Below are 26,026 nucleotides of genomic sequence, written 5' to 3' on the forward strand. Positions count from 1 at the left end.
TTCCAGGTACTGGAGCAACCACGCGTAACCACAAGTTCCGTCTTATCGGGATTGAGCTTCAGGTGGATGAAGTTCATCCAGTCCCTGATGAAGGATAGAATAGATTGGAAGTTAGAAATAGAGTCGGAGGAAGAGGACAGATTAAAGATGAGCTGGAGGTCATCGGCATAGTTATATACCGTGACCTCCAGCTGCTGTAGAGCAAAGATAAGAGGAGAGATGTAGAGATTGAACAGTAAAGGAGACAGAGAGGAGCCCTGGGGAACACCGCACTGGACCTGGCAGGGGGTGGCTGAAAAGGAATAGTCTTGAATACTGACCTTACAGTCATGGTACCACATGCTGTTGATATCCTCCTAAATAGGACTAAGACCCAACATTTAACAAGTGCTAGATTAACAGGATATGAGCTGACACTGTTTGCCCCACACATTACGATCAAGAGATGCTCTACCTTGAATCCAAGACAATAATTGGAAGGTTCCCCTGGTTATGTACACAGGGAGGGGAGCAGATACAATGGAAAGTAAAGCCCTGTGATTTGTATATACATGAAAGTCAAAATATTGACTATTGAGAAGCGGTGTCGGGGACTTTAAGGAGGGATTGTACTGGCAAAGGAATGTTAAACATTAATCCCACTATGTGTCATACTTTTGTTAAAGAAACAATACAAACTGGAAAATATAAAAACTTTACACATTTTATTATGGTACCTCTCTTTAGGGTTACACTCTAAATTAAAAACATTTATTTAAAAGAATTAATTTCATGATAAAAAACAACATGGATAATCATTAAAAAACAGTCAAAAAGCTAGAGTAGACGAGGCGTTTCGGTGGCTTTACAATAGTTGCACCTTCATCAGGACATTTGGCAATATTGACTTGTAATCTAAAATTTTAAAAACAGTATTTTAGATGCCTATTCTATACAGTGACACAGATATAACCATTATTACTTTTTGTTGCTTAGGAAATTACTAGTGATGACATATTTTGAGAAAGAATGTACTCCCACCCACCACACTTTTATGCTATAAAGAGTAATCGGGCATCTACCAATATACTGATGCCCTCTTCTATATTCAAAGTATTCGAGATGTTCACACCAGTACCTCAAATCGAAGACTTTAATATAAAAAGACTTCTAAGTCGATTGGGGTCTTGTAATATTATATTTCATCTGGCGGTACAGAACCTTTATGGGAATAGAAGAAAACCAAATTTTATGTAACCCTGCCAGTGGGTTTTGGTGAAGAATTATCAGCGGACATCAAGTTTGGAGCCCAGATGGTCCGATCCCTACCAGATAATCCTAGCTACCAGGACGGCGGTGAAGGTGCATGGTCGGAAACATTGGATACATGTTTCCCATTTGAAACGCCTACCGCTACCCCTGCCTTCCGACCAACTCAATAAATTGGGAATACCAAGCGAGGAAGGCGAATGGCTCAAAGGTTTTGTGCCCTTTTATGATGCTCAGGAAGTAGGGAAATCAAGGGAAGTGCTGCCTGAAGGGAAAGGTGTGACCGCTCATTCAGAAGCCGTTTCCAATTCCGAGGTGCCACAAGGTTCGACCGAATCTGTTACTCATGCTACTGAATTGTTTTCGGATCAGGAGTAGCCTGGCCATTGTCGATATGATCTGCGGCCCCTAAAACAGCGCGGTACCCCACTCACTAATGGAAGAAATTAGAACAAGACTTTGTGTTGGCAAACCTTGGATAGAGTGATTAGGGGTACTGAGCGAGACACTGGACTGAACCCGCAGAGAGCCTGGAACATTGTGTACATTTGGCTCTGTTCAGAAAGAAAGACTGAGTTAAGGGCTGCCATCGTGCTTTGAAAAATCAGCCATTTTGTTTTGAGCAGAGTCTGCCTGTGAGGCTCTAAACGGACACAGGGAGAAGATCCCCTGGAGGGGAGAAGAAACCCTCTGGTGGTGTGCGTTCTTTGTGGATGCAAAGATTAGTTTTGGACTTTTAGCAAGGGACCGAGATAGATTTGGACTTATAGAGAGTATGTTCCCTTTTGCCCGATTTATGATGGAAGATGAACGACCGCTTGCCCCGCGGCGTCCTATTCATGATATGCAACTGTTTTTCGGATGGCCCACAAGAGTGAAGGTGGCATTCATTGTTTTTATTTCTTTGATTACTGTAATTATGATGTGTGTATTCATATATTTGGAATTTCAGCATCCAGTGCATACTACCCCTGCTCCTGAAGAACATATCTTTTATTCTCTACCTCCGCATAAGGCTAGACATAGGGAAACGTATTCTAAGAATGTTTTTATTGAAATGCTGCATCAGACCCACAGTACTACAAACAAGACCAATTGTTGGGTTTGTGGATTGTTACCATCAGTCATGCATCAGCATGAGTTATTTATTTCTCTCCCTTTGTCTTATCTAGCTAGCTGTGAGGCATGGTGGCAACTATTGTCATTAATTTATTCGCATTATGTTGAAAATCCCAAGATATATTCGGAAAAAGATTATGAAGCCATTCTTAAGTATAGAGAGCGACACCAGGGATTTGATGCAGAAGGGGATGAGGGACAGGGTTCCCTAGATCCTAATGCTTGTATGAATGTATATACTGATTTTAAAAATGACACCCGGTTGCAGGAAGAAATGCAGGATTTCGAATTCTTTAACTCCACCTTGTATTTTCAGCATTTTCAAGAACGCAATGTCACCAATGATAAGGCTCTTTCAATTCCAATAATCAACGCCACCTCCTTGTTCTGTATTAGGGGTCGAGGACACGCTAAAGTGGGAAGCAGCACTTGTAATTATACTTATACCTTGCAGACTGATAGTACTCCTCCAATGATCACTCCCCCCAATGTATATTTTGTATGTGGGGAAAATGCTTATACTTGGCTTCCTCAAGGATGGGCAGGACGATGTTATCTGTCATTTCTCTATCCCCCTGTGTACATTGCCCCTTCTGATTACCATAGAGCCCATCGATTAGTCAGAAGAGGGTTAGAATCGAATCGGACTATTAGGAGTTTCGACACTGATAGTACTGACCAGACAGACACCTCACTGCAGCAATTTGAAGACATTTCAAAGGGTCTGGTCCCATTCTGGGGCCCGATCTTTATTTGCCGAAATATAAGATGTTTATCTAGAATAGTGGAAAATGTGGTACAAACAACTACTGAGATATTAACCAATCTTACTGTTGAGCTTCAGGCCACGAGACTCGTTTCGCTTCAAAACCGGATGGTGTTAGACGTCATCCTAGCAGATAGGGGAGGAGCTTGTAAAGTGATTGGCAGCTCTTGCTGCGTTCTTATTCCTGATTCGGCCCCTACCATACATCTAGCCATCAAGAAATTACATCGACTAGCCAGTGAACTCCATGTAGAAAATGGGACCTGGTCCTTTAGTGGATGGTTCTGGGGACTCTTGACTACCTGGGGTTGGAAGACCTTCCTGATTTTAGCGGGGGCCTTTGGAATTATTTTTGTTTGCTGCATATGTCTCCAATGTGGCCCAGCATGTTGCACTTTTTGTGCAACTAGAATAACGTCTGCTTTGACCCTTTCCCGACAGGACAAAATTAAGAGACAAATGATTCAGAAGGAGGTAATCGACCTCATGCAGATTGATGAGGGAGTTTTTGTTGACTAACGTAGTTATATTGGCCATAGTAGGCCAAAAGGGCCGTCTGTTGGGTTATAAAATTATATGTACTTATGATTGGCCCACTATGTACCATATAACCATATACGCATTTGAATATTTATGCGGTATTACGTATATTATGTATGCTCTGTGATTACTTCAGGAAGGCCCATCTCAACCTATTGGCATAGCTGCAGCCATTCTGTTTCGTTTCTCTGTGTTCATGTACCGTTTCCCAGAAGTCACGTGATTCGGCTTCTGGTATGAAACCATGTTGCCGGCCTAAACCTCCTTCTTCATAGTTTAGTGTGTAGTTCAGGGAAACTCAAGGTCACACCTGCCCCTCTTGTGGGATGCGTGCAGAGCCGTTCCTGTACTCCCCGGGCTCTAGATAGACAAGAGGGTATCACACTGACCTGCCCCCGGAATAGCTCCTGTTTAGCCGTTAGCAATCAATGGTGCCTTATATGGGTGTTCCTGCTGGCTCACCGACAACTCGTATTTTTCCTTGTAGGGTGCCAACCTGAATGTGTAAAGACGTATATATGCATTGTATCACTCGTATGTCGTCAGTCTCCTCTGTGCACCTCTGAGGGTCGTGCAGACCGAGGCTCCCCTGGCAGGGCTTGTATTTGAAGAATGAACGATTGAACCTTCTCCATTGCCGACTGAATTATTATATGTATTAAAGGTAAATGGGCTATTTGTAAGTATAGCCGGGTATTGTAAATTTTAGGTCCCTCAAGCCAGCATTTACGAAGGACAAAGACACAAGCCAATGTCAAATATGGGCAGAGATTGGCGGTTATCAAGTGCATGTCTCACAGAGCAGTGCATGCGCTGACCCAGGCTTGCCCTAAAAAATAAATAAAACAACATTGAATAAACGCCCAGGGTGTCGAGGTCATTAGCTTTCGCAAAACAAAAAAGATTGCTGAGCAGGCGCAATAAACATCAGGGCCACCCAGCACACTTTCAGTGTCTTTAAAGCACCCACCATGAAGGGGACTTCTCTGAAGTCATAGAGATCTCCACCAGGCAGGTGGAGATTTGTAAATATAGTGGTCTGTAGCCCGCCTCTGTCAGGCCTGTGAGCCCAACTTACTGCCACAGGAGGAAAATACCTCGAAGGAACTCCCCTCTGTGTAGTGGGAACATTTGGGGGCGTCAAGACCCAAAGATGAGGAGGAAATCAGAGAACCACAATGGAATCAGGCATTAACCAAGAATTTTGAGGTAGATCCAATACAAGACACAGTTTCTGATGTGGAAGAACAAACTTTGAACACGTACTTCAGTGTGATTCCAAAATCTCGCAAGATTTGGGGGCTTTCTTGGCTGCAGTGCTAATCAAACAGCACCCATGATACACAATGAGCATGCTGTTCAAGAACTCACCACCCCGCCGGACTCCAACCATGCTCTGAATTCTTCATGCGGTCGACTCTCGATGACATTTAATCCACCCCGAGGTAGATGCACGAAAAAAGAAAGATTAATTTTTAAACCTGAACCCAACCGAGGCAGTAACGGCCTAGCATTTATATGCCTGCTACGAGAAAGAAAGATACTTACCTGAGATGTTTGAGCTTGCCCTCACCTGTAAGAGAGAAAGACAAAAGGATTTGATTAGTTGAATAAAGACTAACAGAACATTTTTTAATGTAGATACTTTTAGAGATTGAAACATAAAAATACATTGCTGTTGTTAGCTGTCAGAGATAGGTTTGTGCTTATCAGCAACTGTGTGTTTCCTCTTAAGAAAGTGAACACCACATAATTCAAGAAAATTAAAAATGCAAAGCAGTTTGAAGCTTGAAAGGGGTAAAACAAGGTATTGTGAATGGAGACCATGGGCTTAGTAGGAAAAAGGGCCAGCTTAACAAGGAGTGACTCCTCCACAATGCTGGAGGAGCCAGCACCTGAAAAATAAGAAGATATACTTTCATTGTTTAATTTTTTAGTTGATGGCTGAGCCTGCGTGCAGTAGGAAGGGGCGGGACAATGGCCATGGAACGGGGAGGAGGAGGTGCTACGTGCACTTTTAAGTGCGCATGCGTGTTTGGCCTGCGATCTCAGACCGACCAAACACACAGGCGTACTTAGGTTTCTCCAACCTGGCTGTATTTAACAGCCAGGCTGGAGAAACAGCACAGACTCCCTGTCCTGAGCAGAACCTCTTTTCATCCTACTCAGGCCAATCCACACGCTGCTCTCATGTTATCAGAGCAGCGTGGTGATTGAACAGGGAGTCTGTGACGTAGTCCCAGTGTCTGCTAGGACAAGGAAGAGCACCAAGGCATGAAGCAGGAGGCAGCTGGCAGCCGCAGATACGTTCATCTTACTTAAAAAATATATAATTAAACTCCTTCTCCACCCTTGCGCTCCTCCTTCTGCACTCCCCCGCGCCACTCTCCCACCACTTATTGTTTGTGGTGGCCCCAACTGACCGTAACTGAAAAGGGTTTATAACTGCTCATTCTCTCTTTTTAGAACTTACAAAGGCAAGTTCAGGGCCTCTGTGAAGTTGGACCCAGACGCATAATGAGTAAGACACAGGAGACACAGAGGTTCGCAACCGTGCCAAGCACCGCTCTCTCTCTCTCTTTCATCCCTTGTTCCTTGTAGACTCGTGTCGCTAGCCGTGTCAGAATCACTCATGTGGGGGACATTAGCACAGGAGTTAAGCATCCCTGCAATCTACCTCGATCCCACAGGATCAAGTATGCCTAAGACTAGTGATAATTAATGTAATCAAGCTTGACAGTCAGGCCAGTGGAGTATCACCCCTCTGCTGGAATGGTGGAAGGAAGCACAGCCCGCCAGGGGCTATATGACCCCTAGAGTCTGGTATGCCCTGTCTCTCCCAGCCCTACAAGGTTTATCAGAGACACAAGTTCATCAGTAAATCTCCTCTTGATTGTATCACCAAACTCAATGGGATTCATGTTCTGGCCTTGCGAGCAAGATTAAGCATATATACATATTTACATATACCTGAGGGTCATTCTTGCTCGTGGACCGAGCGCTTACATACCTGTTGGGCTCCTGATGACTGTACCATACCTGGGGGCAGAAGCTGTTTGTCTCCCCTGCCACCGCTCTCAACCACCTCGCGGACGCAGTTGGGGGAGACTACAGCTCCCAGGTTGCACAGCGGGCGACTTCCGGTTTCCGCCTACCATCCCGCCCGGCGGTGCCTCAAAAGCAGGGAGGCTACACCGGTGGAGCGGGGGTCATTCTTGCTCGTGGACCGAGCGCTTACATACCTGTTGGGCTCCTGATGACTGTACCACACCTGGGGGGGCTGAAGCTGTTTGTCTCCCCTGCCACCGCTCTCAACCACCTCGCGGCCACAGTTGGGGGAGACTACAGCTCCCAGGTTGCACAGCGGCAGACTTTCGGTTTCCGCCTACCATCCCGCCCGGCGGCACCTCAAAAGCGGAGAGGCTACACCCGCGTCGCAGGACGCGCTGGGCCGAGCCCGGGCAGAGGGCGGGCCATCTGTGGCCATCAGGGGCCAGCAGAGGCCGGACCGGGCCACCCCTCTGGGCTGTGAAAATGGGAAAACGAAAACTAAATACTGTGGAAGGCGAAGGAAAGAAAGCTAAAGTTCCCAGGAAATCCGAGTCCATAATATCTTATCTCACATCGGCAGTGGGGGTCCTCAGCGCAGAAATTGCCAATGCTGAGAAAGAACTGGGCCTGGATGTTGTTCCTATCAATCAGGACGTTTCTGGCGCTGTACTACATTTGGAGCCTGTTCCCCCGACTCCACTTGAACCTACTGTAGTGATCAATCTGGATGGAACTGGGGCTCCTGCTCAGGATGGTGAGGCGCACACTCAGGGTCAAGACTGTATTGGACATAAAGGATCGAGGGGGAAACGAAGGAATTCTAAAAAACCCCGAAAGAAAAATAAACCTAGCTTGCCTTCTGGTAACGCACCTCTTGAAGTACGACTCCCGTATCACTTGGCAGATTTGGTGGAAAACCTATTTGAATCACGGCTGGAGCCGGCCCTCGTGAACATCGCCAAAGACATTGTGGATACCCTAAACTCTTGTGTGGCCAACCTTTTAAATAAATGCGACCACATTGATCGTTTTATAAAGGAATATAGGGTACAACATCCTAGGTCATTAGAGTAGCGGGAGGCACGGGAGAGCCCTAATTCACAGATTGTTCAATATGCAACATCCGAAATTTCAAACTGTGTAAATACCAACAGCGCAACCCTAAGCGTAGAGAAGTTGGGGACCAGGTAGGAGGATAATCTCAGAGGGCGGCTGACCAGCCCTGCAGAATCCTCTTCCAAGCAAGGAGTTGGGTTAGCACACTTTAAATCCGCCTTAGGCTATACAAAGCCCATCTCTAACAGGGGTCCTACTTTAAATCTCCCACCTGACGCGGCACCCCTAGTAGCAGTTTTAACTGGGGTGCCTCAACCAAATACAGGGTCAGTGGAAACCGATTTTGATCTACTGAGGAAGGCTAAAGTATGGTGTTCCCAACTTAGCAGTGGAAGAGCTGACATCATCTCGCACGTTATTTCTGCTAGAAGGGTTGCGTGGGTAGGAGGGAGAACTAAATGTATACCCGGCGATTGTGTGGTAATAAATTTTAACTGCCCAAATGTGGCTGACAGATTGTTTTGGGACGGATCAGAAACTGTGGGCCCTGGTAATAGGCCTTTCCCCCTGGGTTATTTTTACCCCCCGATATCCCACTCATATAGAGGTCCTCCTAGATTAGATGCCTAAACAATTAGACGACCCCATTTTGAAATGGCTGTTACTAACATAAACACACCCCAAGTTTCTAGGTTAGTTGCTCATAAATTTAGAGGTCCCCAGCCCGAAATGGCCTTCACCAATAATAACTCATTCCAAGCTCAGCAGGCCTCACTGAGGAAGGAGGGAGGGAGCCAACTTTCCCAATGCATGATGGGTACTTATTCTACTCAAAGGTCCACAGATGTAATTTTATCAAATAGGTTTGCACCTCTCTCTCATATGGATGTCAATGACTGACTAAACAAAACTGAACAAGTGCTTTTAGGCGGTAGTAAGGTGGCAGCCCATTCCTCTTCGCGTAAATTCCTCAGTTGGAATATAGTGGGATTAAAAAATAAATGTGCCGATGAGAGATGGAAACATTTTGTCAGACAGCATGACATCATCGCTTTACAGGAGACCTGGGACACAGAAAACAGCTTTTGTCTTGATGGATACTCCAGTTTTGCTGTAAATGCAGTTCCAGGCCTAGGGGGTAGACCCAAAGGAGGGCTGCTTATGTTTATTTCTTTAGAGCTAGGTGGCTCTTTTAAACAGCTTGAGCTGCATTCAGACAATATATTAATTCTGGAATGGGCAGGCCCAAATCATTTACCTACCCTTCTGATTAATTTTTATAATGCCATGGAGAAGGACCAGAGTAACCTACATCTTAACTCTTTGGAAGGTGTTTTAGAGGAATATAAATCCTCACATAACACTGTATTCGATACCATTTTGATGGGAGATTTTAACATTCATCCGTGCAGCTGGGATTGTCTGGCAGAACAGGAAATGGGACCTGCCGGATCTATTTCCACACACTTTGAACATAGCCTACAGGGGGAAGCTCTCGAGGAATTATTAGCCAGTATGAACCTGCTTGAGGTAGATGGTTTTAGGGGAGAGGATAGGGCCCCGGCTTTTAAAGGAAGGGACTCAGATACTGTAATAGATTTTATCTTCGTATCGGTAGGATTAAAAACTAAGGCCATCTCATATGGAGTAGTAGTCTCTATCTTCAGTGATCATAATCCTCTCCTCCTGGCTTTGGACCTGGGGAATGTAATAATCAGACGAGATTTAAACACGGTAAATTCCAACACTCTGATCCCCAAGGACCAGGCCAGGAGACTTAATTGGACCAAGGTTGTTCCAGATACTTTTATGTCGGATCTCTTCATCAATGCAGAGCAGGACTTCGCAGTTTGCCTAGATAGCACAGCTACCGGTAATGACATTATTGGTGCCTATGTCGCCATTTGTACCAGAATTAACCAGGACTTAAAAACTAATTCTAGGCAGAAAAAGCTCAATCACCCTAGGTGGTTTGATGCCAAATGCTCTAAGGCACATACGGATCTTCTACAAGCTTTAAAATGACAAACTCGGAATAGTGAGCTCATTTCTGAGATGAGAAAGGCATATAAGTTGGCTATGTCCTGTAGGAAAAAGGCCATTAAAAACTAGGCTTGGAATAATCTTATCTCTATAGATATCCGGAAGGATAGCAGCAAATTTTGGGCCACAATAAATCACCCATTTTTTACTGGGGTCGATAATACGGTCTTGGACTGTGTGATCCCTGACGATCTATGGGTCTCACACTTCAGTAAGATTTATGATATTGAGGAGTGTTCACCCGCAATAGTCACGGATCACTCCTTAACGAATACAGCCCATTCACTAAACTTTGAGATGGCTGAGGTTCAAACGGCGATAGAAGAGACATCAAAAAATAAGGATCCAGGGCCGGACGGAGTTCCAGCAGATCTCTATAGGACCCTCCCAAAAGTCTGGGCAAAGATCCTCACAAATGTTTTTAATTCATTAAGTATTAGTGGATTTCCATCATCCTGGGCAACATCGAGTATAATTCCTGTGTTTAAAAAAGGTTTGCGGAGTGACCCCTCCTGTTATAGGCCCATCTCCTTGATTGACTCTGGCGTTAAAATCTTGGGCAGAGTCATCCTGCATAAGATGGAAGATTACCTATGGGAAAGGGGAGTCCTCTCCAACCTACAGTATGGGTTTAGGGCAAACAGAGGAACTTTAGACCAGTGCCTAAAACTACAGATGCTTATAAGTAAATACACCCAGGCGAAGGACGGTATGCTCTACATGGGTTTTATGGACCTTTCATGGGCCTTCGATTTGGTAAACCGGGCGAAATTATGGTCGATCTTATCCAATTTAGGCTTCGATCCCTCCCTGGTTAACTTTCTAGTGACCCTTCACCAAGGTCTCCAAGCAACAATTAGAGTTAACAAAGAGAGGGGTTGCACCAGCTATTTTAATTCCAAGCGCAGTGTCAGGCAGGGGTGTATCCTGGCTCCCCTCTTGTTTACCTTATATATAAATTCCTTGGATAAACATCTAGAGGGGGCTACCTTGAATGTTCCGCGTGTGGGAGACTCTACAGTCCCGGTCCTTCTTTATGCGGATGATGCTGTCTTATTAGCCCGCACTGGACTGGGGCTGCAGAGACTCTTGGACGCCTTTGGTGGTTTTATGAGGTCCCTAGACCTACAGGTAAACAGTAATAAGTCCCACATTATGGCGGCAGGCAAATGCCCGAAGGCCCAAAAAAAAAATGTTTTACCTGCAATGGGGCGGTGATATCTCGGGTCCCGGTTTTTCCATATTTAGGCGTCATTTTTGACGAAAAGGGCACCTGGGCCCCTCAACTAAACGCTAAGAGCTTAGCTGTTGCCAGAGCATCTTCTGCCCTTTTAGGTTTCGCCAAACACTTGGGCTCGAGGCCTATAGAAGCCCTTTTAACAGTATACAAATCCAAATGTTTGTCTATTGCACTGTATGGTGCCTCACTCTGGGGCTATGTTCCGTCAGGCAAAATACAGATTATGGAGAATACGTTTTTAAGGTCACTATTAGTAGTTCCTCAATCCACTCCTGTATATTCCCTGCACTCAGAGTTAGGCCTGAGGCACATTACGGATCTTTTATAGTTGGCCCCTTTGACCTGTTGGATTAAAATCTGGCTTAATAGTGAGATCACATTGAATCATTCCATCCTAAAAGACTGTATGGCGTTAGATAAGTCTAACAAAATACCTTGGCTAGTTTATGTCAGAAACACATTCTGCAAATTGGGTCGACCCGAACTGTACTCGTCGACAAATTTGTTACAAAAGGGTGATCTAGAGTGGATTAAGACCAATTTTTTAAGTCGGGCGAAGCAACAACGGGAGAAGATGGAATTGTTAAAACCTGCTGTTAGAGCTAACTTTGTCTTGAAGACATCACCACTTCTTGAACTATACCTTAAGATTGTGTCAATTCCTTTCCACCGCCACCTTTTAATACGATTTAGACTCAATATTGCTAATTTTTCCTGGGTCATTTTCCAGTTTGGGGTAGACCTGAGTCATCAATTCCATGCAGCTGTGATACTTTTTCTAGCCAAACCCTTATGCATTTTATCATGTTTTGTGACCACTAGGCCGATATTAGGAAACAGTTTTTGGCACCACTTCTTAGAGAAGCAGGGTTCATGCAAGTAAGGCCCACACTAATGTACCTACAACTCCTAGGCAGTTCACAGGTGATCTACGGGGTTGCCTGTTTCCTGGTGGCTGTTGTCCGAAAAAAAGCCAATAGACTAGCGGCATTAGAGACTGTGGGATGACTATAATTCTCCTGTTATTGAATTTTTTATCTTTTGTATTTTTACTTTTATGAATTTTATGTACATCGATGATGAAATTGGTTTTATTGTATCTTTAATACATAAATGTATCATTGTCACTGCTTTTATGATTTTAATTAATCGAATAAAGTGGTATTTGTCTTGACTTGACTTGACATATACCTTATATATGATGGATATTGCCCCAATCATACCACACTTTCAATGCGACCGGATGGATTGTCCACTAATCCAGTTCACCTCCGCCTCCTTCAGGACTTTTTCTGGTGCTAGAACTAGGTAAATTGCAGCTTGGTAGTCACAGTTGTCAGTGCTTGTGAGATACTTCAAGCGGATATGGGTAATACACCTTGCACAGAAAAAGCTAACAGGTTTGAATGCAGGCAGGGACTATTCAGCCTTCGCACATCAACCAAATGGATATTGTTGAGTTTGTTACTATTGTTTAACCTTTAAGCAACATTTCAGTTTGTGATGATCATTTAATATTATAATAAGGAAAGCTTATGTTTTTGAGGCTTGAAATCAATCAAATAGAAAGTAGCATTTAAATTAAAAAGACTAATGTGAGGAAACATAAGACTGCTCCGGACTGCTGTCAGAGTGACAGGCCCAAGGAGAAGGCTCTCTTTCCAAGGACCATTGAATCAATGGGGTAAACCCAATTAATCACAGGACCTGGGTAACAGTGTATATATAAAAACAAGTTGGTCCCGGATACAGCTCAAGACACAATTCATGTAACTCTTGTTGTTAATATAAACAAGTTCCAATTAGACAGAACAAATCTGTACCTGAGGAGATGTATAATTTGTAAATAGCAATATTAATTTGCAATGAACCCAACACACATAAATCTGAAACCAAAGCTACTTTATATCACAAATTTATTTACATAATCCTAAAAATTGATCCAGAAAAGCTGCAAAAATGCAGTGGACAGGCTGAGACGCGGCTCGGGTTTACTGGCAAAACGCGGTTGGATTTTTTCCTTCACGTTTCACTTCGACTAAGAGAAGAACTCTGCTTACGCTATCCGTGATCAAAAGAAATCATCTGGATGGAGTAACCTTGACTTAAAAGAAACCCCTCCCTCCCTCCCACCCTTTTACTAAAGAACAATTGTTCGAGGATTGCCAACATAATCGATTTCGGCCTCCCACCACCCCGCCTTCAACTCGATTACCTGTAGTGAATTGATCCTACGCTGAGACGTTTGTGGTGTTAGGCGTGGATACATATCGACTTCATCTGGAGTAGACATCCTCTTCACCCCTCGGAATTCTTGATACATCTAGAATTGGTGGCCCGTTCCAATTGTGTTGACGTGACCCTATTGCCTTACCCTTGGTCCATTGGTCCAGTCCCCGCCCTTCCCACCCTTGTCCTGAAGAAGACCCGCAGCAGAGGCCCTGCAATAGCCCGTTTATGTGCCTGGGTCGAAACGTCGACGGCTACTCCCCTAATCTAAGGCCTACACCCATATTTTCATTTCCCCCTTGTTTCTATTGATGTATATATCAATGAGTGAATTGAATTGAATTGAAATGATTCTTGTATAGCGCATGGCTACCCGGAGGCATCCCAGCGCTTGCAGCTGCGAAGGGTGAGGTTGAAGGGATGAGATCAGGTATCATTATGTTGTAGGAAAGAGCCAAGTTTTTAGTTTCTTACGGAAGACAAGATGGTTGGGCTCTTGCCGCAGCGGGAGGGGCATGGAGTTCCACAACCTTGAGGTGTTGTAGGAGAAGAGGCGACCACCCGTGCGAGCCTTGTTGATTCTGCTGACTTGTGCCAGGTTAAGCTCGTTGGAACGGAGGTTTCTGGGAGTTCTGTGTGGTTTGATCAGGTTGGCAAGAATGGGGGGCCTTTATCCTGAATATTTTTGTGGGCTATACAGAGGGCCTTGAAATGTACCCGTTCCTGTATAGGCAACCAGTGAAGCAATTTCAATGCTGGTTTAGCTGAGGAGCGGTGGTTGGTGCTTGTCAGCAGTCTGGCAGCGGAGTTTTGTACTACCTGTAATTTCTGAATTACAGAGACTGGGGCTCCCAGGTACAGCGCGTTCCCGTAATCCAGCCTTGACAAAATCAAGGCTTGGAGCAGGATTTTTTTGGCTCTGTCGGGAAGTTGAGGGAAGATTTTACGGATGGATTTGAGCAAGCAGAAGCAGGTGGCCGCGGTTTTTCTGGCTTGTGCTTTAAATGTAAGATCTTTGTCCAGCCAAAAACCCAGGCTCTTGATCACACTATTGGGAGTTGGGCTAGCGCCCATAGAAGATGGCCATAGCGTGGGGGAGTTAAATGATGCATTCCTGCCCAATAACATTAGTTCGGTCTTTTGATTGTTAAGTTTTAGCTGGGACAGGCTCATCCACTTTGATACCTCCTCCTGGCAGTCACTCAGACTCGTGTGTGATCATTCAGCCTGATTCAGAGAAACCACGAGCTGAGTGTCATCAGCATAGCTGACCATTTCAATTCCGTAGGGGGCTACTATCTTAGCTAGGGGGGACATGTACACATTAAAAGTGTGGGGCTAAGGGAGGAGCCCTGTGGCACCCCACACTGCAGGGGTAGTGGCGCGGAGTGGCAGTCTCCTTCAAATACCTTGAAATATCTCTCCGAAAGGAAGGATTCCAGCCAGGAAAGAGCTTTTCCCGAGACTCCAACTTCGTTTAGACGGGCTAGAAGGATACGGTGACTAACCGTATCGAAGGCGGCGCTGAGGTCCAGGAGGATGATGGCCACATTGCCACCTGTGTCCAGGATCCTCCTAGACTCCTCAACCACCTTAAGAAGCGCCGTCTCCGTCCCTTGTCCCGGGCGGAAGCCAGTTTGAGAGGGATGGAGTAAATTGGAGGCCTCTAGGAAAGAGGACAGTTGCTGGTTGATGAGTTTTTCTACCAATTTACTAATACCCGGGAGAAGAGAAATGGGACGGTAGTTAGATAGGTCTCCAGGGTCCAAGTTAGGTTTCTTCAACAATGGTTTGACCATGGCCATTTTCCAGTCCCTTGGGACTGTTCCTGTTTCGATCGAGGTATTAATCAGGTTAATAACTGGTGCTTCTATTATGGGCTGGACTAACTTCAGGGTGTTAATTGGGACGGGATCAAGGGGAGAGCCACTTTTGATTGAGTTAAGAAGGGAGGGAAATAATTCCTTAGTGAGGGGGGAAAAGGAAGAAAGTTCGGGAATGGAGCCTTGAGAAAGGAGTGGGGGTGGTGGCGAAGGATCAAGGGTGGTGATGGGTGGGAGGGCCAGAAGAATATTTTGAATTTTATTGTGAAAGAAGAGTGCTAATTCTTCGCAGCGAGGGACCGATGATTGAGGGGCCAAAGAGGAATCAGAGGGTTTTAGCAGAATTTTGAAAATGGTGAAGATTTCTTTTGAGGAGTTGGAGGATGCAGAGATTTTCTCTGAATAAAAGGCTATTTTAGTGGTCTTTAGCGCAGCTTTGTAGGTTTTGATAGAGGCTCTGTATTTGGTTTAGATTGCTGGGTCAAAATTTTTCCTCCATAATCTCTCCTCTTTTTTACAGCTCTGTTTAATTTTCCGGAGCTCTGGGCTAAACCAAGGATGGTAATGCATCCCCTTTTTTGGGATACAGGTTTCTTAGGTAGAATGGCATCCAGTGAATTCCCTATCCACTGGTTGAACTCTAAGTTTGCTTGTGGGTAGGCCCTTGTTTGTTTGTTCAACTGAAAAATTGCGGTTTTGAGTTGAACTGAATTATTTTAATTCTGTCCTTTGTGCTTTATTCTCTGCACTTCACTTGAGCACCCCCTTTAACTCCCCCTTTCCTGTCCACTGCATTTTTGCAGCTTTTCTGGATCAATTTTTAGGATTATGTAAATAAATTTGTGATATAAAGTAGCTTTGGTTTCAGATTTATGTGTGTTGGGTTCATTGCAAATTAATATTGCTATTTACAAATTATACATCTCCTCAGGTACAGATTTGTTCTGTCTAATTGGAACTTGTTTATATTAACAACAAGAGTTACATGAATTGTGTCTTGAGCTGTATCCGGGACCACCTTGTTTTTATATATACTCTTTCCAAGGACAGCACATGCCACCAGGAGAAAACCCACCTAAAATAAACCTGTCATCTTGTGGGGGGTTTCTACCAGAATATTGTGCTTCAAATATCAGTGCACAAAGAATATCGTTGCCAGAATACTGATAGGTACATAAAGGTAGATACATATTTGCGATTAACTTCATATATACACCTATAGAAAATATGTATATTTCTTCTACTGATATTCTGAGCTATACTCTATACAATTGTTTCCATTCATTTCTTCACTGTAACAGCTTTAAGTCAGCCCTACTTTGGAGGCATGTGATCAATGACCAGCAGTGCATTAGCATGGGTCCCATTCAGTAGCGGCTCCTGGTGGGAGTGCTGCCGGACGGTGACGTAGGGCAGAGGGAAGATCAGGGTGGGGCGTAGTAAACACCGGTATACGGATGAATGTAGGTAAGTAGACAATTAAATCAATAAAACGAATTCTGTTACGCGTGCTGCATTGCATTTGGCGAGATTTAGTCAGAGAGGTTCTTGCCAGCAAACAAGAACCTAGAGTGGCCATAGCATAAAACAGAAGGACTGGCCCTAACACAGAACGATGGCCGTGGACGGTGGAGGTGCATTCACACGAATCACTACCTTTGTACCTCTATGGAAACTACAGCATTGTGAATGTTCTAGTCATTGATTCACTCATACATTTTTTTCAGTGGACTTTAAAGGTGACCTAATGCAGCCTCTTATGACCTAGTAGTTGCACTTCCATTTGACCATTACAGATCACTGCTATTACAGTGCTGAGAAACATACACAACAGTGCTAGTGCACATCAGTCATGATGAAGCATCTCCTGAAAATTCTGTGTTCCTCAGCATGATTGGCAGCACCCCATTCCAGTACTGCAACCCAGAACAGTAACGCCTCCCACTGTTTTTTTTCTGTACTGGGTCCATCAAACCAGGATGTTATTGTACTGTTATTGGGCCCCTGTGTAAACTAAACTAACGTCTGTGGGAAACATTGCTTATAATGCATGTGATACCTCACATGCCATTACAATGCCGTCATTACAATGACCTCGTTGTTACATAGCAAACCATTACAACGCAAGTCGTTACAATGACTTGCTGTAGGTGGCAGAAGGTGTTGGATTTACAATCTAACACATTCCCTACTGTTGCACAGACTGGAATTGAAATAATAAATTATACTATGCCAAAATTCAGTGCGCCCCCCACAGCAAGTTATTGTAATGATTTGCATTGCGATAATATGTGATGTAACAACGCAGTCGTTGCAGTGACTACGTTGTAACCGCATGCGATGTATCACATGCATTGTAATGTGGCCTATTCAAAGTCTGCTTTTGTACTGGGACCTTCACACAACACTGCCATTGAAACTCGAGATCATGTAAGGAACTTTTCTAGTTTGTGTTCTTCAGTACAAACCCCCATCCACACTTACTGATGTATGCAAGCAAACACACACGCACAGCCCTTCAGACCTGGCCTGGCAGTTCGGGCTGGACTGTTCCCATGGGGAGGAGGGTCAAGACTGATTTGCATATGATAGATTCAAACTGTGGTGGCATAGTGAACAAAAAAATGCTGGGTTTAGGCCCGATCTCTGTACTCGAGGTGAGTGTTTGACATTGTTCAGCATTCCGTCCACCAATTGATCTTTTTGTGTTTTTCCTCTTTAATGCATTTAATGGTCTTTCCTAGGGGTTCGACGAACCTTGCGTAATTTGCGTTCTCTTAAGTCATGAAATTCCAGAAAAAAAATATGCAAAATGACGAGTAATTGCACAAAATGCAAATCCATCGTGTTCTGCTATGGTTTAGTGCAAAAATGTGTTTTATTGCAATTTCTGCAGGTGGGATGTATTTCAAACTAAAAAGAGTGCAAAAAAAGCACAGCCAATGACAGCTGCCGGCATTCTGTTGTTCCAGTGCATTCACAGTAATTTGTTTTAATGAATTATATCTTCATGGTACTTTCATTGTGTTTTGCTATCTCTGATATTCGCATACAGCTTATCTTTCTACACTGGGAATCCAGTTCACCAAGTAAGCCCTTTGACTCTAATCCAATCTGTCATCGCTTCAGTACCAGCAGCTCCAGTGCTTCCCGCTTGCCTCCTCACTTCTTCTAGGCCCTCAATCCAATTGTTTGTCAATATCTCACATTTCTTGATGGGCAGGAGTGATTGAGCTTTTGCGTCAGGAGCACACCGCTTCCTGGATCTACTACCTTGAACATGCAAGACAAAAACTATACCCACCTGCCAATCAAATATTCCTCTCATTAAAAAGCATCTAGATCAATCCGCCTTTGTTCAGAATCACCACTGAACAATGTTTCAAAAAAGAAACTGATGAACAAATAATAAAACTTGAATATAAGCCCAATATCCTTGACGTTTTCTTAGACCATGTTTTACTATAAAAAATGAACAGCTTTCAATAAAAAAAAATGGCATCAACTTATGAGTTGTAATAGGATTTACCTATATGTGCGTTCACGTCATTGATATGGCAAAATGAATTGTCTGGATGTGCAATATGGTCCTGCAGGGAATTATTGAAGAGCTATGAATGTAAGGCTTTCATGAAGGAGAAAAGTGCTGGGTTATAAAATGGGTGTGAGGTAGTTCTGAACATTGGCAGCGGCATTCTTGGTGGCAGAAATCATTTTGTGGTATCTAAATAAAAATATATGTAGAAGATTAGAGAGAAGAAATTGAATGGCATCGCAGAGTGAATTTCTGAGTTCATGGCATGACCTTTTCGTAGGGCAATGTGAGGCTACCACAGCTAGACACTTGTCAGTGCCCCAAAGTAGTTTCAACTTTGCCCATTCTCTAATAAGAAGCTATTGGAATAATTTTATGAGAGACTGGCGGAGGTATACTTCTCTTTCTTAGATTGCTGATTGGGTGCCCAGTGAGACTCTATTGCTCTTGGCTGGGTGTAGTAGGCATTGGTAAGAAGGAGAAAAGAAAGGGCAAGACTATTACATTTATAACATTGTTCACCTGTCTTAATGTTCAACCCACCTCAAGGAGTCGATTCCTCAGAAGTGTCTGAGGTGGAAGTGATGAAGCAAAGCTTCGCATATTTGCGACCTTGCTGTATTCAAGAACCTCGTTTATGTGTAACAAGGTAATAAGTGTACGTCTTACTAACGTTTATATTAAGTTTGAATAAGGGTTAAGAAGCTTGCCTATGTGTATTCCTAACTACTTTAAGTCGTGTCTGTAAAATGGCCGCCGCTTGTATTTAGTTACTGCACATGCGTCAGCCACACTCACGTGTCCTGACGCGTCTGCAGAAGTGGAGGGAAATTTATGCGCATGCGTAATACATAGCTGTGCCCATCATGTGGTATTGCTCGTGCCACTGCTCTTGTCACCGTTTCTATGTAGCTAACATTTAGACTGCATAAGTATATTTTATGATGATAAGTTGAAAGTACAACCCTGTGATGTGATTTCATAACGTTATTTCTATGTATTAATTTGTTCTCGCTTACTTTTCATGTACCGCGGGGAATGGGGGTCTGTATGTACCGAGAGCCATCTTGGAGGTCCCTTCTACGCATGTGCGACTTTCTGGGGCACCGACAACCTTGGCTGATGGAACTCCGCCAGTTGGCAGTGATGGGCAAGATGCTCCTGAGAATTGACCTGCAAAACTCGGCTGGACGAAATCATGTGTCCCCATTCTGTTACTTTGTACAATTGTCATTGTATTTCTGTGCAGTTTCTCATGGGAACCCCAATCTCGCTAGGCGGTACCCAAATATGTAAAGTAGGCATATAAATCGTGTATTCTGATTGGTGTGTTACCCAAATCCTACCTTAGGACCAATCCAAATTGAGGGATTCTGACACTTTCCAACATTTGGGGGGTGGTACACTGACCCAAAGAGTATAACTACCCTGGGTTCACCTAGGGAATTGTCCGACTTGTCTGGTTTAGCTGACCTGTCACTGACCCATCGTACTCAATAGGTGACTGAAGATACAGAGCGCTGCGGAGCACTCTGTCCGAAATTCACCATAGACTAAGGTTTTACTAAACCTTAAAGTGCTGGCGAAGCACTTTGCTGGGAGTTCGCTGACCCAATCGGGGTCTTGATCGATAGCTGCAGAGAGGGTGGAGCGCAGGCGTTGCTTCCAAACTGCGGGTGCGGTCCTGTCCTGAGCGGTCCTGTCCTGAGGGTTTGCTGTCCTGTCCTGAGGTCCGGTCCTGATTCCTAATCTGAGGGTATCCTGTCCTGTCCGGGGTGTCCATTCTGCACCTGCTGTCCTTTGAAGGGTATCCTTCCTTGAGGGTTTCCTGTCCTTAACTGACCCGTGGCCAGGGTTTGGTTTCCACACCAGTCTAGGTAAATACTGCTCTAAGTTCTTTAAACTTGCACCTTTCTATATTTCTACCTTTTGCTTCAATAAAGTGACACCTTTGCATATGTTGATTTTTCCATGCTTTTTGCCGCAAACTGTTGAAAGTCATTTGCATAATTTTCTAGTAAACGTGTTCCTATGTCACCTCACCTGTTAGAAATTATATTTTGCATTGCAGTTTGTCATTTTCTGATATGGTCTAGAACCTCCTTACCTAGACTGTTTAAAGGTCCCTTCACTTTAAGCTTAGCGTGTTACTCTTTATAGGCCCTCCTACAGTTACCCATGCATAGTCTGTCCATGCTTAAACATTTCTGAGATTGTATAGTATTTTTCCCATTTGCATTTCATAACAGTATTTCGATGATTACCTTGTCTTTATTTCTCTATAGTTATATCATTTACATTATCCTAGTTATTGAATGCCTTATTCTTGTATATCTCATGAATGAAAATAACGAACTTTAGATAAACATTTTAAAACTTCCAGTTGTCCGTGGTCATTTTAACAGTATTGAATGTCATTTTGAAATTGCATTTGTTGCCTTTCCTTTTACATCTAGGCCCCTGATTCATTGAAGTCATAGGTACCCGTGTTGGTGGATGGTAAGTCGGGTACCCTGAGTAATAACAGTAGGGAACACACACAATTGGTAGCAGCCCGTGAAGTCGCCCTGTCAATGAATAGTGTGAATTGAAAGTATATGGGCCCTGAAGCCGGAAACGGCGGAATCATTGGCTGGGTGACCTCGCGCGCTCTATCAGTTTTCTGGTAGCAGAGGACGGTTAGGGACTAGCTAAAGGTTAGGCAGGATTAGTTAGACTAGTTAAGTCGGAAGCTGCTAGTATATTAATGCTGCTAGAAGAGCGGCTGTTCTAAGAGAGCTGATCATTCTCTTGTGAATACGCTGTTTTGGAATTCATGAATTGTTGTATTTTTATTATTCTTGTTCTTATATTGTTATATGTATTAATCCATGCGTTTATAAACCGTATTGTTTCTTGTTGTCCGAACTCCCCGGGGAATTGAAAGGGCAAGTGGTGAATAGAATCCATTGTCCTGAGGTCACAGGCTTAAAGGAAAGTTAGGTGCAGGTTAGGATAACCGGGAAGCACTAACTAGGGTTTTCTGAATACATGTGTGAATAAATGTCAGTAACGAGGTTCATTGGCAAAATTCCCATAGTGGCGTAACCTAGTAAGGGTCACATCGGAAGAGTAGCAGGTTCCTCGGAGCTTGGGTGAAAGCAGAGGGGTCCGCTGGGAAACCTTAAACTCGGAATATATCCCGGAAAGAAGTGGATGAGTTTAGGGGAATAACAGGTTCACCAATGCTAGAGTGAAGGGTAGGCGGAAGAGATCTGCCCGCAGCGCGTGAAAAGTAAATGGAAGTAGTTTACTTGAAGTAAAAGAAATCTTTCTGTCTAGACACTTGAGCACTGTGGCGAATGTGTATTCGTTGTTAAATAACCAAGCACTGAGCACTTTAGAAAGAAAGAAAGTTTCCGTTACCTTGTGAAGGGAGGGAGTCAGTCGCGAAGCGTCTCTGACGTCACTCTGTGCCGCGCTGGGATTGGTAGAAGCAGCGGGCGGGTAGTGGGGCTGGATTTGTAAAGGAGGGGTGAAGCGCCGAGGAGTGGGAACTTTCTCACGAAGGGGCCGCGCACCCATTGGTCGAAACTATTTAAACGCGTGCACCTCATTGGTCGCACAGAATTGCAAGGCGCGTTCTGATTGGAGGTAGCTTTGTAAACAAAGTTAAGCGTAGAAATCGTATGTGTCACTCGTATTCTCCAGAGACTAGACCCGATCCGAGAAACCAAGGGTTTGAAGGGATCAGTGGAAAGCCAATAGATACAATATTATGTACGGAGGAAAGAGAAAGATGTCCCTTGTAAGTAGGGTAAAGAATTATTTCAAAACGGACAAACCGATTAAATCTAGAGAAGGCGTTATTGTCCCGCCACCGAATACTCCTGCCTCATTCATGATGTTTGACCGAGGGTACAACACCTGTGTGTGGTTGGAGAATTGGGTGAAGTACACAAAAGATGACGGAGTATTGGCTTTTCCGTTAGACGGCACTTTTAATGGCAGGATTTTATTTAATTTGAGAACCCGCATGAATGAATTGCATCCCAGACCGAGACTAACGCAGTATGAGGCATTAGAGGAATGGGAGATTGAGGCTTTCGAAAGAGAGAAACCCCGAATGGACAAAGGTCTAACTAAATGGTACCCCAGGCTGAAACAAGAGACAAGGGACAAGAGGATGAAACAGTGGAGGCAGAGCATGATTGTTGAGGGTCTGTTTCCCATGATGCCAGCAGGTAACCCTTCTGGGGGAGAGAAAAGGACAGAAAAGAGTAAGCATTGGGGAGCCCCTGGGGAGTCAGACGATGAATTTTTAGATGACATTTTTACGAGAAGTCCGCCACCTTATAATGAGGGAGCCCGACCTTCCAGTACAGGAGAAATTGCCCAACGTCCATCTATTAAGGAGGAGGACAGATCCCTATGTAGGGGGGGAGGGGGCCAGGTATTGCCCTATTTTGAGAAGCCCGAGCCCCCGGAGGTACGAAATATATATCCCAGTATGTCCGGGATCCCGGAGGAAAAATATTCCCGTGAAAAGCTCTTTTACCCCAGACCTCTTTATGAAAACGAAGAGAAGCCATTAAGTTCAGGAGTGCCCTTTTTGCAGCCTCCATATGGGGAGGAGCGCAGGTCATTTGGGACAGGAACTTTGTTCCCGAAACCAAATTATGGTGGGGGACCAAGTGAGACGCATCCTACTGCCCCGAGTTTTACGCCTCAACTGACCCCACAGATGATACCTGATCGAACCTTAGGAAGAGTATTAGATGAAAGGGAGCAAGAGGCCATAGCTAGGCAGAGGTCAGAAATAATTCAGAAAATTTCCCAGTTAAATACCAGTCCTGAAGCTTTGACTATTCCGGTAACAATCGGACCCGTGGTTCCGTTGTACGGGAATAGTCAAGGAAGTCTAAACCCTCCGGTTATGAACCCAGTGATGGCCCCGCCAAGGCAAGAGCCCCTATTGATAGACGATCAGTCCAGTGAGTGCGAGTCCGAAGTTGTGTTCTTGGACCTGCCAAACAAACAAACAGGGAAAGGAGTGCAGAAGAGGCATAATCCTTTTGATACGAAAGAAATTAAATTAGAGTCAGCAACAGGTACCAGGAGTGTCTCTTTGGTAACGCCAGAAGAAATTGAAAATTGGAGTCGTGAATTAGAAAAACAGGCTCCGCAAACGAAACCTTTAGACCTCTACAAACTGAGAGTAGAAATAGAAGAATTAATGGCAGGAAATGTGGGGTTAGACAGATTAAATACCTATTCTGAGGAAGAGTTGCTGTTTATGTGTAAGAGTCTTACCAGGAGTACTAGGGTGCTCCACGAAAAATTGACCGACACCGCAGCTAGTATGGGGATAGATATATCCAGATCGAAGCCCTTGCAGAAACCATACCGAGCTGAGTTCTCAGATAAGGATTTAGAGAACTTGAATGTGTCAGGGAGGAAGTTGCAGATTAAAGAGTTGCTTGCAGTTTTGCAAAAATGGGGAGACGTGGAAAGATGGAAAACGAGGTGGGCACATAAGAAAGAGGAGGCCCGATCCAGACAAGCTACCCCTGAGTTCCCTTTGAGAGAAGTAGACAAGCCCGAAACTTTATGCCCCATGCACGAAGTACCCGGTGGGAGGTATGTGCACGTTCCATGGTCCAGACAGGATATTGTGTCCTTTACTAACGATTTCCCGAAACTGCGTGAGAAGCCAGTTGAATGGTACCGACAAGTGGAAAGGTTTGTAAAGGTGCAGAAATGCCTGTGGAAAGACCTGGATGGGTTTTTCGACATTGTGGTCCCGGTCGATCTATGGACCGAGTGTAAAATAGCCATAGCCTGGCCTAGTGAGGAATACCCGAGAGATGAGAAAACCGGGGAACCATCGAAAGAAGTGATGAGAAAATATGAGCAAGTAATTCAGCATCTGAAACTAAAAGTGCCAGCAAAGGAAACTGATTGGACCAGGATAGATAGAACAACGCAGGAAAGAGAGGAGACAGTGCACTCCTATTATGAAAGGCTGTTACAGGTGTTTAAAACATACAGTGGTATAGATAACATCGAGATGAAGGATATGACGCACTTCATTTACAGGTTTGTAAACGGTTTAAGACCTGAAATTTGTCAGTGGATAAAGGATAACAAAATCTGTTGGCACTCCAAAAAGGTAGACGAGGTCCTGCGGTACGCAAAGTACTGCGAGGACGAGATGGCAGAAAAGAAAAAGGCTCTCAAGGAGAAAGTGATGTGGGCTCAGGTGAAGCTCGCAGAACAGCAGGAAAAGCAGTTGAGTAACATGGTTAAAAATGCTAAGAACGAAGGCCCTGGGGGAGGGGGAGGGGGCAAGCCCCGGCCCAAAATGAGCAGGGAGGAGGCTATGAAGAAATTTCCCTGCCATCAGTGCGACGAAATCGGACACTGGCGTAACGAGTGTCCTTACTTGCCCGAAGATAACCCTAAAACTCCTGATTTAACTCCACAGACGCAGAAAGAGAGACCGAGAAAGACTCAACCACAGGTAAAAACAGTTCAGGTGCCCCGAGCACCAAAGCAAGTGTACAGGGGAAAACAGGCAGAGGGAGATGAGATAGAAGTATGGGAAAGCAATGAGAACAGAAATGCAGCAACTTCGCAGTATCTTTTAAATGATACCTTCCTTTGTGATGACCAGTACTGACGGGGCCTGAGAGGGGAGGACGAGGAGTGCGTACTTGGCGCCTCCTTGCCGGTAGACCAGTCCGGACCATACATTGAAGGAAAGGTTGACGGAAATGATGTCACCTTCCTGTTGGACACTGGCGCTACCCGTTCTACTGTGAGAACAGTGGACGTTCCAAACCTACCCCTCTCGGGAGAAGCCATCCAAGTAGTGGGTGTATCTAATCAATTGATTAGTACTCCTGTTACCAAGCCCATGGAGATCTCAATTGGAAACTTTAAGGAAATGCATAGATTTGTCGTTTGCGACACCAGTCCAGTGAACTTGCTGGGACGTGATTTGCTGTGCAAAATGAACTGTACCATCTTTTGCACACCAAAGGGTGTTGAAATTCAGACCCCAGATGAGGACGGCATTTATAAATTAATGTTAGTCCGCCCTGACTCGGAAATTAAACGAATGACCATGCAGGATTTACCCCAAGAACTCCAAGAAGCAGTGAAGCCAGAGGTGTGGGACTTTACTGGGAAAGATGTAGGGTTAATGAAAAATGTGGACCCCATACAGATAGCAATAAAGGATAATGCTGTATACCCCAATACTAAACCCTACAGAATGAATGCAGAAGTGAAAGCTGGTGTTGCTGTGGAAATACAGAAATTGCTAGAAGGAAAGATCATAAAGGAGGTAATGAGTAGCCCATGTAACTCTCCGATTATGGGCATCAAGAAGC

The sequence above is a fragment of the Lissotriton helveticus genome, chromosome 3_1 (assembly GCF_964261635.1).
Source record: "Lissotriton helveticus chromosome 3_1, aLisHel1.1, whole genome shotgun sequence".
NCBI classification, from domain to species: domain Eukaryota; kingdom Metazoa; phylum Chordata; class Amphibia; order Caudata; family Salamandridae; genus Lissotriton; species Lissotriton helveticus.